Raw genomic sequence first — 16,562 nt, 5'->3', positions numbered from 1 at the left:
TGACTGTAAAGTGTTTCGCAAAGCAGCACTTTTCTGACTTTCTTTGCAATGTCCTTTTGTTCTGCCAAAAGCTAACAGAAGTTTTCTCTGCTGGTAAGCATTTAAAATAATAGCTCATTCTTTTTCTCCCCCTTTTGTGATATTGTTTTTCTGTTTGGTTTCCTCCCATCATTCACACTTTAGTTTTCATGTGTCTTTGAGCAACATTTTTGTTTGGGTCCTGTTCCCCTGCAGAGGGCCTTCCTGAGGACAGCTCTGAGTGTGGCTGCTCTGCTAGAAAGACCTCTCTTACATAGAGCTGGTAACCCAGCCTTCATCCCCGCTGGCATCCTGCTGGGAAAATTAATCCTTTATCCCCAAGACTCTTGTTAATTTAATTATTTTTGTGTTGTTCGAGTGCTTTTTTCAAACGCTGACTTTCCGTAAACATGTGCTATACCACCGTGGTAATACACAAATGGCTTAATCATACATCTGACAGTTTCTTCTGTGAAACGCGTTTTCTGCACCAAAGTGATCAGACAGACCACTTAATGATACCAGAATTTAGATATCTAATCTCTTCTGACAACCGAAAACAGAATTAAACGCTGTTCACTGGGAGGCAAAGAGGAGAACAATGGCACTTGCCAGCCCTCGTTCCCATCTCTACGTGCCACACACACTTCAGCCTTCGCCTGGCTTCAGCCCATGCTTCAGATGAGAGGTCACTCAAGACAACAGAAAACCGGCTCCAGGCAATGTAGGCATTTGTAGCTATTGTTTTAAAGTACATATTTTGCATAATATATTTACACACAAGGCAACCCCAACCCCCCAGTTTTGGTCCTTGAGTGACTGCCTTTCGGAAAAGCACTCATCTGGGAGCTGCACTCCTGCTCCCATCACTCTCCTGGAACACGAAGCCTCTTATGCTTGTCCAGAAGCTCTCAATGTTTCTGCAGAAATACCAAACCATGATGTGACCTGGAACCACAAATACGGAGGAACTCTCCATAGGTAGAGTTCTAATGGCTTGAGCTCAAGAATATCTGTTTTGTACTCATGACGGTGTCACTGGTTGACTGACAAACTTCAGCAAGTTACTCACCACTTTTGGGGTTGTTTTCCTTTCTATTCCTTATGGAAATGGTCTTGAAGGCCAGGATTTGTTTCAGTAGTACTTGGCAACGCAGTCCCAAACTCAGTTGAGGCCTGTAGATACCGATATAACACAGATACAGCCTGTTGCATATTTGTGGGGGACAGAGTTATTATAATACTGCAAAATATTCTTAAGACGTGTTAGACATCCAGATGCACTGAAATGCATCTTAAGGAGATACTTCTGTGATATTTCATCACAGAAAAAGGCTAATACATGTCACCCACCGAACCTTAGGATCATTTGGTGACAGGAGAGGGATTGCTTGCTTGTATTTGATTCACTTGTCAAATTAGATTCATAGAATCATTAAGGTTGGAAAAGACCTCCAAGGTCATCAAGTCCAACTGTCAACCCAACACCACCATGCCTGCTAAACCATGTCCTGAAGTGCAACATCTACACATCTTTTGAATACCTCCAGGGATGGTCACTCCACCATTTCCCTGGGCAGCCTATTCCAATGATCTGTCCCTTTTTAACAGAAATCACCACAGGGTCTCACTTAAATCCAAGCATAGTCCTGGAAGCCTCACATCCTTTCTTCTTCCATCTCTGGGCTTCCCCTGAACAGATCTAATTTCTCAGAGCAGACTTTTCTGAAGACATCTCCTCTCAAATCCAAACACTGCTGTCCCTGCATGAACAGTGCAATCTAGGAAACACAAACCTCTGATACTAATTCAGGAGCAGGGCCTGCCAGTTGCTTATGAGTAGTACCATACTCTGCGAGTAAAGGTGTTGATGGCCTCTGAGCCACTCAAGAATATGCCATTGTTCACTACAAACAGAGGCAGCAAGTCTGAGCTCTGTGGGAGCAAAGTCGGTGGGCCGAAGTGCCTAATGTAACGCCTGGAAAATTAAAGGAAGACGTTCAGGTCTGGTTCTGTTTTACATCACCACAAGTTACAAGTGCCTTTCCAATGCACCTGTATTTAGTGCTGTAAGTGTAAGAGGTAAAAGAAAACAACACAGTTTTCAAAAGTTCATTAAGTTAGTTCCTTTGCATATTCAGAAGAGAACAGGCTGAGCTTAACTGATGCAATGTTTGGAATAATCCCACCATGACGGCTTTCAGCGAGGTGCCGAGGCCTCTCCCCCCAGCAGAGTCCGTGCAGACATTAGCTTCTCCAGGCAGCGATCCACAACACCCCGGCTGGAAGCCTACAGTCCCATACAGGAGACAGGGATGCTAGTAGAACACCCCAGTGAGCCCACATCCATCCATTAACGGCATATGCATTGCTTATGGCCAGGCAGGAGACCACTGTGTTTGGGCATTCTGACCTGCAGCATCATTTCCAGAACCTCAGTTATCCCATTTGAACACCTCTCATACCAGCTCCAGCATCACAGGCACCTGCCAGGTTGCTTTCCAGTCTGCTTGCTTACTTCTTCCCGGGTTTTCCACGTGAGATGACACACAGTATTATCACAGATGCACTTCCCTCCTATACCAAACAAATCATGTCTGTTCGGGCTGAACTTTTTCCACGCTGCGGTGTTGCTGCCACAAGGAAAGGCCCCTCACTATACGGGGATGTGTTGCATTTTCATGCTGTGTGGTAAAAGATGAGGAGGCTGCTGAGGGGTTCATTGTAACGGGTTCACAGCAGCCTTGCTTGGGCCTGAAATGAGTCTGGGTGGAGCGGGTTTCTCCTGCCTGGCCGAGTGGTGAGAGGGGGAGCAGCTCCCCGAGCCCCTGTGCCCCCATACCGTGCCCACCAGCCCTCGAGGGCTGGCCACGGGACCTCCTGCCCACAGGGCGCGGGGTGTCCCACATGTGAACGAGAGCTCAGCTCTGCGGTAACTTCAGGAGAGTCTTCCTCCGCATCCTCAGCCTCACCTTCCTCATCCTCACCCTTCCTAATGGGCGACAGCTGCAGCTCAGGATGTTACACCAGATCAAAGCCCTCCTCGCCCAGTGCGGCCTTGTACACGCACGCAGCCCTGAATGGATCTGTTTTCTGCGATGGAAACTCCTGAATTCACTCTCGTCTCCCTGGCGAGAGAGCAGCTTGTAGATGATTTGGAGATCTGCCTCTGCCAAAATAGTATCTCTGCCATTTGACCAGAAAATCTGTGTTTCAGATCTCTGCAGGAACAGAAAACCTGTCCTTTCACCAATTACAGCCTTGGAAGGCATTCAAGTAGAGGAAACGAAGAAAATGTTGTTCACAGTGGATTTCTAGAGATGTGGGATGCTGGCTCCAGCAGGCCTACAGACAATTTTAATATACCAGCAAACATTGCTCTTGGGATAAAAAACTGGTTTGCAGGATTTAAAATACATTTGCATCAATGGAGCTGCCTGATCTAAATCCTCTTTTTGCTCTGCAGGGAATTTAGAGCTGGCACTCTGGTAGTAAATAGGAAAATGCGTATTTCAGCACTGAACGTACTAATCCTGCCTTCTGTGCAGTGGGGTGAAACCTTACCCGCGCGCGTCCTGGCAGCCTCGCACACCGAGAAATGTTTCCAGGGGTGTTAACTGAGCGATGTCAGGCAGTCCTCTTGCGTGTGATTGATACAACTTCGACTTCATAGCCAGCAAGCTAGAGCCTGAGCCCAGGTGGTCATTAACATATCTGTAGACAAAGTCATAAACAGTAAAACGCAGTGATTGTCCCAAAACTGAGATGGATGCCCTGGAGCTGTGCTAATAACACAGGGCTGAACTAAGGCTTAGCAACTGGCGTTTTGCAGCACATCAAATGGTGAAATTCTCCCTGGTTTCCGCAAGGCTCTGGTTTCACCCACGTTTTCTCTGTTCAGACATATTAGTGGCCTGTAGCCAGTGATTTTCAGCACTCTTCCTACCCAGCACCCAGCCGTGTGTTAGCCATAGCAACTCAGGCAAGCTTCTGTTCGCAAAGCAGTATTGCCGCTTCCCCCCGTTTCTGACCGAGAGGCTGTTTCACAGCTATTTTCAGGATTTCTTCTCTGCCTAGGTAGAATTTCTTCTCTGCCTAGGTCTTGGGGTCTCAATGCATTACCTACAAGGGCGAGTAGAACAGACTGCGTTTCTACCCCTATGCCTTTCCCTTCTTTTTGTTATCGGAGTAATGCTTTCCAGTCTGGCTTAGCCACCAGCTCCAGTGGAGACTGCCACTCCTGCAGCCCAGCTGAGAGCATCTTCCGGCAGGATGAAGGCCAACCACACAGATCTTCCTCCCTCAGCATCCCGCAATGGCAAAACCTTGCGCCATTTGATCCCATTTGATTAACTTACACTTTGCATTGGTTTTCTCTTGTTCACATGCCAAGAACAACCTCCTTGAAGAGTTTCTGCTCCTTCACTCCCCTCCAAGGTTTCCAAAATCTTCTGAAAAGCGTGGTGTGTTGTTTGGGCCTGTGTCAGCAAGTCCAGTGTCACCCTTCAGACCCGACCTGAGCTGGCAGTCCCTGAGCTGTGGCTTGGCTCTGTGGGCTCGACGCCCTGCCATGTCTTGCCACCCCTCTTGGGCTTTTCTTCTGCTGCCTTTAAAATGCATCTCAGCTTCACATCAGCTCTGATAGTCAGCAGCGATGGCTCCACGTGCTCATGGTGTCGTCCTTGCTCTGAGCATGGTGTTATCTTCCCTGAAGCAGGGTGATGCTAGTTGCCAATGCTGGGCTGCGAGTCCCCTGGGAATCTCTGCTGCCCAGGCCTCTGTTTAGACCCAGTCTGCCTCTCACTTATCCCAGACTGGATGAATGACTCCTGGCTAGAAAGGCTAACAAGAAAAAGTTTATTAATTGGAGTTCCTTTATAAGACGAGGTGGGTTCTGATGCTGACTCAAATTTACCCATTTGTCTAAATTTCTTCTGTTCTTGTAATCCAGGCATCATCTGGTTATATCTAACTAATCATTATCATTTATTTGCAACCAATATTCAGTGAAACCGATCCACACCTTCTGGCCAAACCCTGGCTTTAGGGGGCAGCCGGTGCCATAGCACCGTGTTTCCTCAGTTTTTCTATCTGTGAGCACATCTCATCCAAGGTCTACTGACACTGCGTCACTGCTGCTGCTCAGAGGACATCACGAGCTCTTTGCCAGCCCCAGCCATTCCTGCTTCCCTGGGTGAAGCAGCAACTGGGAACTGAGTAAACTGGAATTTGAGTAAATCTGAGGAATGGTTTTGATTATGCCAGATGCCCGGGCAATTAGTGCATTACAGAGAGCAGAAGATCTTAACTGCAGCAGTGGGTCTGCCTGGGCACCTCCCCAGAGGGTAGCGAGCATGTGACAGTTTCTGACAAGAGCACCACGCTTCCTCCACATAATGCACTTTTGTTTGGGGTTTTCTGACATGCTGAAGCTCTGAGAGGAGGAACAGCCAGGAAGTAATGACTCATGGCCATGCTGGAGATGGAGCAATGACTCAGAGGTGGAGCTGGCTCACGGGCCCGCTTTGCAGCCTTATATCACAGGGCTGCCATAGTCGACTTGGGCAGTGGTGGGGCTGGAGAGGCTCCCAGCATGCCCTCCTCACTAGCAACCCTGACAAAGGATGCAGTGACTTCTTATCAGTGCCTTTTAGCACAAAAAATGTCCCAAATGTTCACCTGCTTCCATCTGAATTAACCTTCCCTAAACACGAGTGACCTGGCTTAGTCATGGGATTGCTCAACCTCTGCCTTTATGCGACAGCACGAAAGCCTACTGAAAACGCCTGGCTTGACACATCTGACAACTATATTTACCTTGTTTCGTGTTTCTGTCACACTGGGGACTCATCATAGTCCTGTGGTTGATTAATACACCGTGGTGACCACCCATGACACCCGCTCAAGCGATCTCTGTGGGACTTGAAAGTACCTCCTGTGGAGGCTTTGTCCAGCATGGAGAACAGCTCAACTTTAGCAGCTGATCCTTGCAAGAAGCAGCTCTCAGTACCACCCTCCAGCTAGAGCTGTGGTAGGGAAGCTGTTGTGAGAGCCAGGTGCATGGTCACTCTCCTGAGGTGGGTGCAATGCCCTCCCTGTCCTGCTGGAGACAGGCCTTCTGCATGAAAACATGTCGCTCAGCGGCAATCATGGGTAATGGCAGGAAGGGCTAAGAAACATCTGAGAAGAGCTCAGAGAGTAAAGCAGTCTCTTTCCCCTGGAAAAAAAATGTATGCACCCAAGATGGAACACGGATTTATTTCCCCCCCCCTCCTCTTACTTGAGCTGAGGAAAATAACAGAAGCAATGATACATTATCCTGAGCGGAAACAGCGAAAGCAAAGGTGTTTTTGACCTGTTCCTCTCTGAGGAGCAAGGAGCGAAGAAGGCCAGCAGCTGGAGGAGCAGCTCATCAGTAGCACGTTGCCCAAGTTGGTCCAAGCACTGCAGGTCACCTGCTTTCGATGCTGAGATTGAAACCCTTTGGTATTTGTCTTTTATATCTCTTCACCGGAAGAATTTCTCAATTGCAGCAAAGTATGTTTTGGTGATGTTTTTGTCCCTTGGTCTGAGGAAATGTTGACAGGCTCACTTCCTATCAAATGCAATGCTGCAACTGCTTAATGCAGAGTGTTGCCATGTTACTAATTTCCCAGAGAGAGCACCACAAGTTTCTAATCTCTCATTCAAATGATTTGATGAAAATATCATGATTGTTTTATTACTATAGCCATAAACATCAGACGCTGCAAGTTTCAGTCCAATCAGTCTGAAATCCCTCTTACTTCAATAAAATTACCATGACTAATTTGTATCTTCCCATTTGAGAACATGTTCACACATGTAGGGAATTAACTATCTTCAGATAAAATGACTTATTACCAGTAAATGACTATTATTTTGACTTGTGCTAACAGTTTCTAATAATGCAAGATGGGGAGAGAGAGGAACACGTGTCTGCACCAGCTGTTGTTTCACTCTTATCCAAAAAGCATGAAGATGCTGGCAGTCATCGCAAAAAGATTTTCTTTCTTTCTCTTCAAGCACAAGTATATCAGCTGTTGCCTCTGGCAAGTATAATTTTTGCCCTATTGATGTTCATCCCATACAGAATTTTATAACAGACCAAACAAAAAAAACCCCAAAATGGTAAAAGTTGCACAGTGAATCAAACTTGATTCCCATGGTTGGCACCCAAATAAGAAAAAAGAATAATCTGGCCACATGAAGATGTAATGGCCCTGAAACCAGACCCGTCCCTATCACTAACCTAGGAAGCAGGGCAGCAGCAGAAGAAATTATCACTGCTTGTCACTCGGCGGTGCGCTGCCTCAGATTTCCCACACGTCCTTTTCTGTTGCTGTGTCAACAACCGTGCTCCTTCTCCCTCTTGGCAGCAAGTCGCTGTCTTGATAGAAACTTTATTTATTTGTTCTACTTTGAGCCCTGAGAAAATGCCCGCCTTGTGACAATTCGACAGCGCGGCGGGGTTTCCCTGCGCGTGGCCGCTCGCCTGCTCCGCTCTCCGCTGCTGGCAGGCACTTCCAAGCTCTGCCTGGTTCAGAAACACAACGTCTCCTTACCTGAGCTGACGAAGTAAATGGAAACACATCATTTTGGCGGTGCACACAGCTTTTTCTTATAATTCTTCAGTGTCATGGCCACAAGAACAGTTTTCTCAGGGGAAGCTCTGTCAAGGCAGCCTGGGTAGTACAGCAGCCAGCAACCCACATAGCGCTAGCCCTACAGGGCAGCTAAAACTTTGCTGAGCAAACCCAATCCCTATTACTATGTATCACAGAAAATAAATCATCTTCTCATTACAGGCAACATCTGAATTCTGATTTTTCTTCTTTTGTTGCAGCCAGGCTGCTCAGTTACCATCTTCAGCATCACCCCCGATTTCCCCTAGCTGGCTGTGGGGTTTTGACACCATATGTAATCTCCACAGTTTGGTTCCTTGTGCCTCTCCTTTTTATTCTGAGGACCTCACCTTTGTCCCTCTGTCTGTCTCACCAGTAGACTCCACCATATCCTGGTACTGTCCAAAAAAGCTTCAGGCTGAAGGTGAAACAGCTTCGATCAGCTCACTCCAAAATGATCTTAAAAGAGATTGACTTGTGTTAAGGACTTTGAATTCCCTTATTAAAAATGCAGTGGGTTAGCCACAACAGAACTCTTAAGCACACAATTCTAAGTGTGTGCCCAGGGATCAAGTGTATCCATCTCCAGGGTTATGTTTCCTCCGTTACAGCAGTACTTTTTTCTGGCAGACCTAGTGGGAAACACAGTCAAAAGCAAATTCTAGACTTAATCCTCCTTCACAGGGAGCTGATTATGATTAACAAAGCGGAAGGTGCAGAGCAGCTAGAATCTATCATGTATGCAAGGAGCTAAAGTAATTTGCGGGATTTTGAGACAAACCACATTCACTCAGAAGGGCAGGGTCTGGGGAGGAGGACTCTCACTCCCACGGTTTAATTCCAGCTGAACTGAGAGGCACTTAGCTAGAATGCAGACTATAGCAGTATAATTTGTCATTCGACCAAAAGTCACGATCTTGATGGGGAAATGACTAGGTAAAATCCTGTGATTTGTTCTCATGCAGAGTGAGGGATTAGAATCCTGAATAAGCCTTTTACAGCTTGAAAAATCTATGCATCTTTACCCTCCAAAGCCAGGGCCAAGTCACAGCAATTATTTTTATACAGAATTCCCTGTTGAATCAAGGGCAAATGTGGACTAGAAGTCAATGGTGCCATCTGGCCCTTCAGTAGGTCCTCGTATGCTGTTAGATTTGCAAAATTCAAGGAAGGTGATGTTAATCATCCAGCATGAGCAGCTGCTGCTGGAGCCGTTCCCTGGCTGAAGCGCTGCTCACCAGGGGCCAGCAATTCCTCCAAAGCATATTTAAATTAGAAGTGTAATTTTTGGAGCATATTTCTTAAGAGGCAGCAGCCACTGGTATAAATAAATACACCGATCCACCTGTTGCTCACTTTGAAAGCAGGTCTATTTGAACAAGTGATGGCAGGCACTGAGATACCTGGCTAATGTTTTTGGCTCAGCGTTTGACCTGTTGCATGAATATTGGCAAGGCATTCCTCATTATAGCTGTTTCCCTTCCAGTTCGTCAAGGTGCAAGCACTTTGTGAGACAGGCTGAGTGCAATCCTCTGTCTTTATATGAACCCTAATGAAACAGGACTCTGATCTCAGCCTGTGCATCTAGACCAAACTTGTTGGACTTAGTTTTTTTAGCTAGGTACAGCCAAAAAAAAAGCAGGGCTCATCAGCCTGTCTGCCAGCAGCAGCAGAGCCAGGGGCATACTGAAGTGACTGGGAGACTGCAGAGAAATCCGGGATCTCCTCTAGGACTGCAGAACAAGTCACATAACAAAACCAGGCAAAACTTGCTTCCAGTGAGAACCCCGACCAGAGTCCTCCCACTGACTGGGGCTTGTTTAGACACTACTGTAATATAAATGATTGTAAGTCACACAACTTGCCCGCAGCCAGCTGTGGTTCACACAGCCGGTGAAGTGTATAACAGGACTGCACTGGCTTTTCTTCCTTGCTCTGGAAATCCCTGCCAGTCTTTAAATGCTCAGTCTTTTTCCAAATCCTGTGAACTTCTGGATGGAAATAATGCTCCAGAGGTAAAAGCTAAATACCGTGCCGGCACGTGGCACTGGGGTGCAAGTTGTGCCGTCGTGGCATGGCTGGTGCCATGCAGATGTGCAGCATGCGGTGGCACTCTGGAGGAGGACACGGCTCCGCCAGAGGCACCGGCATCAGGGAGGCAGCCCTCTGCCCTGCGTCCCCACTGAGCTGCTGAAATAATTCCTAGATTCGTCCACTGTTTGAAGCTTAGAGTGCAAGGAGAGGGCAAAGAAACAAGAAAATAAATGATTGTCTTGTCATCATTTTTTCAGGGAACTCCCATGATTTTCCCACTGGCTGATGCTGACAGCCATACAACCTGGGGCAGAAATGTTTGCTAGCAGAAGAGAGGGAATAGTAAAAATACCTGTTTGTTTCCTCACTTAAAAGAAGCATTTTCTTACAATCAGCAAAGGAACAGCAAAACAAGTTGGCAAACAAACTAATTTTAAATGCTCCTTGTAGGATATCAGGATCCGTTTTGTTCCTGAAGGCTGCACTGACTTGTTTAATTAGCACGGTACAAGCTGCTGATGTAGTTTCTAGTGAAGATGGGGAGATAGTCCAGCTGATCCCTGGCTCAGGTGATGTGTTTCAACAGAGCTGGTGCTGCATACAAGCCGGGGCTCTCTGGCAGGGAAAAGACTAAAAGTGACTAAAAGTGACGGAGCACTGGAACAGGCTGCCCAGGGAGGTTGTGGAGTCTCCTTCTCTGGAGATATTCAAGACCCGCCTGGACAAGGTCCTGTGCAGCCTGCTGTAGGTGACCCTGCTTCGGCAGGGGGCTTGGACCAGATGACCCACAGAGGTCCCTTCCAACCCCAAACATTCTGTGATTCTGCGACTCCTCTGCAGAAAGCCCCCAGGAGCCTTGCGCGAAGCAGCAGAGTCTGGTACAGGTCGTGCAGTGCCGCCCATCCCTGCCAGAGCTGGGAGCTGCCCCAGCCATGCCAGGGACCTGATCCCAGCACAGACCAGCTCACGCACTGCATGCAGGGGCAGGCAGGAAGGAGGGTGAGGCCTTGAGGCTGACCTCCACAGCCTCCCTCGGAGCCCACCTGGGCACTGCCTGTGCATCTGGCTGCCTGGGGAGACCCTCAAGCTGATGCCATTCAGTTCATTTCCATTAAGCCACTTCCAGAAAAATATTTCCTAGCTTTGAAATGGTGGAGCAGAAGAAGCTAAAAGGACTATTTATTCACAGTGAGTCTTTGTTCCAGCAGCTAATGAGCAGATTCAGCAGGCTGAGTGATGTCTCCTCCTGTAAATTGCTCACACCAGAGGTCACAGTGGCTCTTTCAAGGGCACGGGCTTTGTGTCAGCTGTCTCTGTATGCAAGAAGACAGATAACCTTTGTTTTTCAGTACTTGTGGGTCAAACCCAACAAGGCACTGATCACTTTCTGCAAGGCACCAACCACACATTGACAAACGAGGTGTCTTCGCACCTCTCAGGAGGTGATCAGCATCTGGCAAAATAAAAGGCTGCCCGGCTGAGCTACCCAGACAGCCCACACAGCAACAAATTAGACATCGCAGTTGCTGTGCTGGCACACGTATTTGTCACTCGCACTCAGCGGTGCTTCTCGCACAGCTGGGCACATTGACATTAAACCTTACCTGCACAGGGAAACGACTCTTTCTTTCAAATATTTTCAAGAGCCGTTCTGTTGCAGATGATCTGAGGAACCGCGGATATCCTGTGCTTCCCTGCACATGGCCACGAGGAACTTCTGTTATTTGCTTTGTCTGCTTAGAGAGGAACTGCCTGGATACTGCAGGCTTTTTACAAATCTGTACTTCACAGTTGTTTCAACATATATGACCACATTCCCTATGAAAAGCAGCCAGTCTGATTTATTTTCCTTTTTCAGGTTCCTTTTTCCAGCATTCAGGTTTCCGCTAGATAAGTTTCAATTTGATTGTCTCCAAGTTTTCTAGTTTACACCTTTTGGTATTTTGAGCTAAGGTCACACATGGAGACTATAACCACCAAAGAAAATGCCTAATACCAACTATCTCAAACTGATCCCTTCCCAGCTCAAGTTGTGTTGAATTAGGGCACTCCAAAATTGAACACAGTATAAACCACCTTACACATGCAGCATTTGCACAGTGATAATGAACTGTAGTCAGCAGAGAGATTTTGACGCCAGTGAAACACCCCCTCTCTTAATTATTGGAGTGTTTTTATTTTAGACCTCAGAAAGCATCTGCAGGCTAGTTTGTAGCACCTCAGCACAACAACCCACTTCCCAGTTCCAGTGCACTGACTGTTGCTGTTGTGCTGCATAAACTGAGTTCAAAAATCCCTCTGCACCAGAAATCACGGGGAAACTGTATTTCAAAAGGAGATTTTTAAGACCTTACTCTTTAGGATTAATTCCTTTTTTTTCCAAATGTGCAAACTCATTATTCCTTTGTTTCAATATGAAAGGTGATGGGGGTTTGTCAGAGCTGTAAGAGGGACCAGAAATGCAACCTCAGATCTGAATAAATTACCTTTTTTATTTTGTGAGAAAAGCTTGGTCTTGGACTAATGACCATTGAGATTTATCATCAAAACCATAGGCATAAAACCACTGCGCTCAAGCGTTAATTCAGCCACACCACACACATGTTCTGCAGGAACTTCTACTCCTTTCCTGTGTAAAGGAGTATCTGTTTTTCACACCGTCAAGCATAAACCCCAATTTTCTCAAGATGTGCAATGCAGACCAAGTGCTACAGCTGGAATGTGAACATCCCACTTTCTTGACTGGTAGGTATTTTCGTTGTATGACCTTTGTGTTGCACAGTGAGGGACATCAGTTATCAATGAGGGTGGGCAAGTGAAGTGCTGCTGGAGAACGTAGGAATTTCTTGCGCAGTCAACTAACAAAAAACTGAAAATAAGGAAACTGCCTGCTGTGAATTAACTGCTGTAAGGTATATCCATGTTAGCACAGCTTACCCTTAGTTTCTTTTGATATGTTGGTCATTTTAGACACATTGAAGCAACCACCTACCTTTACCTACAAGAACCTAAAAAGAAACATAAAAGGAAGGGTAAGCAAATGCGGGCCATGAACTTCCCTATAAAGCACTGTGGTATATAATTAGAGACTCCTGAGTCTAGGGAGCTATTTTGCCTTTCATTTCATGATCATTATGGATAATTGGAAGGTCTTGGAGCAGTCTAACAAGCACAACATATGGGAGAAGCTTCGCTTTGAGATTTAATTGGCTGCGCACTGAACAAGGTGTAGCAGCAGCTTCCCAACATTCAATGCACAGAGCGATTCCTCCCAGCCATCGGTAGCCATCTAAAAGTGACACAATCTTCCTGCAACTTGTCTAGGCTCCCTCTTTTGTCAGAGGGAGACCCAGGCAGCCCAGAGGGACACCCATGTTGACCCACCCAGGTGCCTCTCCCGCAGTGGGACAGGCAAGGGCTCCTGAAGTGCATACTCATTCCTCCAGCTACAGAGGGAGCCCAGATGACTTCTTTAATTTATTGGCAGTGGTGCGGTAGGGTGTAAGGTCCAGGGCACTGCAGAGTTGTGAGCGAGGGACTTCTGCATCAGTCAGCATAGCTGAAATAAAAGTGTCTTTTGGGCACACTTAAGCTAGATACTCTCTTTCACACAGCTAAAGTTAGATAAGAGAATTCCTGTCATAATGACCAGTTTGTTTCTGGAAGCAATCATCCCCCTTGAAGGTACATCTGCATTCCTTGTCAGCCTTGCTACTGACAGAACAATATTAATTTTGGGTTAACATGAAGGTTATTGCATTGTGAAGAGATGCATTTACTTGAGGAGCAAAAACCTGCTTATGTGGGCAACATAAAATATATGAAATCCCTCATTTCCTCTCTTCTAAGTGACTACTCTTTGTAGTTTGAAGTAGATGACATGGTGTCCCTAAATTATGAAATTAAAAGCCTGAATGGCATTAGCCTAGCTACTGATATTACTCAGAGGCTCCCACCTCCCTGAAGCCAGAGTTTACCGTGTTTGTCTTCTCTTGGCTGCTCAGTTAGGAGCACATGTATGCAAGCTAAGCGTTGGAGCAGAGACAGGTCTTTTCAGCACCACAGGTAACTACAGCACTTCCCCAACTGCCACGCACAGCAGAGGGGTAACAGAGGATCAGATCCAGATGGCACCTTCCTGTCCCAACTTGATTTAAGGACAGAAAAGCCACAATTTAAATCAGCAAGAGGAGATGTCTAGGCGTCAAACAATTGTCCCCAATGGAAAGCAATAAAAAAGCAAATCTTTGTAATGTATAACTTTGTAATGCTTAAAATGCATCTGGGAGTAGTTCTGACATTCAAGCTATAAACTTTTTTACAGATGAAACCAAAATGTGACCAACACACAGTGTGCTGCTTAAGAAAGCAGGTTTCAAGGTCTCCTAAGGTCCCTTTTTCAGCTTGAACCGAAATGCAGACACCTCTCTCTCTCTCTCCCCCCCTCTCTTTTTTAATGGCTGCATGACTCTTTAGCAACTGCAGTTCCAAACACCATTTGATTTTCTCTTTCTCCGGGAAAGAGAGTGCCTCTCTTTATATTAAATTATTGCTGCTCTAGTGGAGAATAGAAGAGATCCCGTTACACTATTTTTGGTTCATTAAGTTTCTAATTAATTTGGTTTTCATACTGAAAAGCACTAATTAATGCATTTAATGTGTAATAGTAGTAATGCCCTACAATTGAATTAATACCATTTTAAAGGAAAAATAGAAAATATTTATTACCAATGAAATATATAGTAGAATTAGAGGCTGAGAATATTTATAAATTACTTAAGAGTAAGAAACGTATAGAACTAATTGCTACTATCACATACCCAGGCACTCTGAATCTTAGTCTTTTAAAAACCACAAAACAGACTAAAAAAAAAAAAATCATCTGAAACAATTTACAATTAAATCCCTCAAAAAGCCTAAACTCCTGTCTGTTGTGTCTGAGGCTTTCTAACATTTGGCTTTAATGACATGGGATGTGTTTTCCATATAGATTCCTCCTATGTAATTACTGAAAGGCAGTATTTAATTCTTGTTTTTAAACTTGTATCCTTGTAATTACATATTTGGATAAGTATAACCACACCTCTGAGCATCCCCTGTTTACAAACAATCCTGTGCTTGAAAATAATTATTACACAACTGCAGCACTGTCTTTTTTGTTCCACCTTTACATCCCTGGTATATGCTTACAGTCTGAACTTCCTTTTAACACAGGGCTTTCTTCACCTGAGGATTTGCCAAATTAATTTGGTACAGCTTACCGACTCTGAGCACTAACTAAGTGCTTGTAGAGGATGCTACTGTATGCTTTTCCCAATGATTTGAAAAAACTATTATCAAACATGCATCAATTTCCATTTTAGTTTTTTGAGTCAGATCCACAGATACTTGAACACAACACAACGGCAAAGTGGATGTTGGCTGGCTATGCCAGAGCGACGGCCGCACCAGAGTGCCAGGGCGGCACAAAGCAGCAGACCAAGCTACGAGTCTCATCCGTAATTAGATATCGACTTACCAACTTGGAAGGAAAGTTGTGCTGCCCAGGACGCCAAGGGGAGCCTGAGCCCCACCTCTGGCTCCCTGTAGTTCAAAAACTGCTTTTAGGGTCTTCCCCCAGATCTCCCAGAGGAGAGGCTTTGCCTCGATGGGGAAGGCTGCAGCGCTGGAGCCCTTCCCCACACCCAGCGCTGTGCTCTGGGCTGTCCCCTCCTCCGGGGAGGGGGTATCCCCAGTGCCGGGTACCCCATGGGGTGCATCGGCACCTGGCACCCAGGCTCCCTAACTCCCCTGAGCTAGGTCCTAGGTCTCAGGGGCCCCATTTTGGAGATGCTGTGCTGCTGCAGCAGTGGCTCCGCTTGCTCCTTACCCAGCCTGAACAACTGGATTTGGCAATCATTAACTTAGCTAACTAAGAACATTAGCTTTCAAATATAGCTTGTCCACTAAGTTTTCAACAATCTTAACTGCATGAAACCTGACAACATCTTGTATGCCAAGCAGCCTGATTTTTCCAGCTTAGCTGAACATTCTCAATTTGCATACAATTTGCGTACAGTTAACAGTTGGAGCACCTCCACTCTTCACTGCATCTTCCTTCCTTCCTTCCTTCCTTCCTTCCTTCCTTCCTTCCTTCCTTCCTTCCTTCCTTCCTTCCTTCCTTCCTTCCTTCCGTCCTTCCTTCCTTCCTTCCTTCCTTCCTTCCTTCCTTCCTTCCTTCCTTCCTTCCTTCCTTCCTTCCTTCCTTCCTTCCTTCCCTCCCTCCTTCTCTATTCGCACAGGATCTCACTGCTTTCTTCCAGTATTTTAACTTTGGGCCCCCTTCCCCCCGTCTCACATCCACTTCCACTTGTCCCTCTTCTGTTCTTTGCTGGTGCCACAGACCCAGAGCTTTCTCCCTTAGTTTTGTCCGCTAGCTCCTCTGCTTGCTCCGGGTTCCACCTTCTCTCATGTCCTTAACTGCTGCACTCTCATTTTATCTCTTCAATTGCTCATCCTTCTCTGGCTCTTCATCATTTCAATAAATGCATCTGCTAATCCTCTTACTGTTCACAGACAACCAATCTTATACATTTCTCTTTCTTTTAAACAACACGCATCTCAGTTGTCTTTGCTCAGTGAAAGCCTGGAGTCCTCCGCCCCCCCTCCCCGGCTCCTTCTCCATCACCTGGCCCCTGTCCCCGCATTCAGTCAGCAGTGCTTTTGTGGGAGCCTTAAATGGCCTCCTCTTAGGCAGCTCCAGCTCTCCCCTACATGGCCATTTGTCCGTCAGGCACTTGCCACAAGCCAGCGAAGCTTCTGTCCCTGAGAGATTATTCCCTCTGTCTTTTGCGGCCCTACCTTCCCCATTCCCTTCCCTCACTCAGC

This window comes from Opisthocomus hoazin, chromosome 2, assembly GCF_030867145.1.
Source record: "Opisthocomus hoazin isolate bOpiHoa1 chromosome 2, bOpiHoa1.hap1, whole genome shotgun sequence".
In the NCBI taxonomy this organism is placed as follows: Eukaryota; Metazoa; Chordata; class Aves; order Opisthocomiformes; family Opisthocomidae; genus Opisthocomus; species Opisthocomus hoazin.
The sequence above is the reverse complement of the archived record's forward strand: the minus strand, read 5'-3'. Positions refer to the sequence as shown.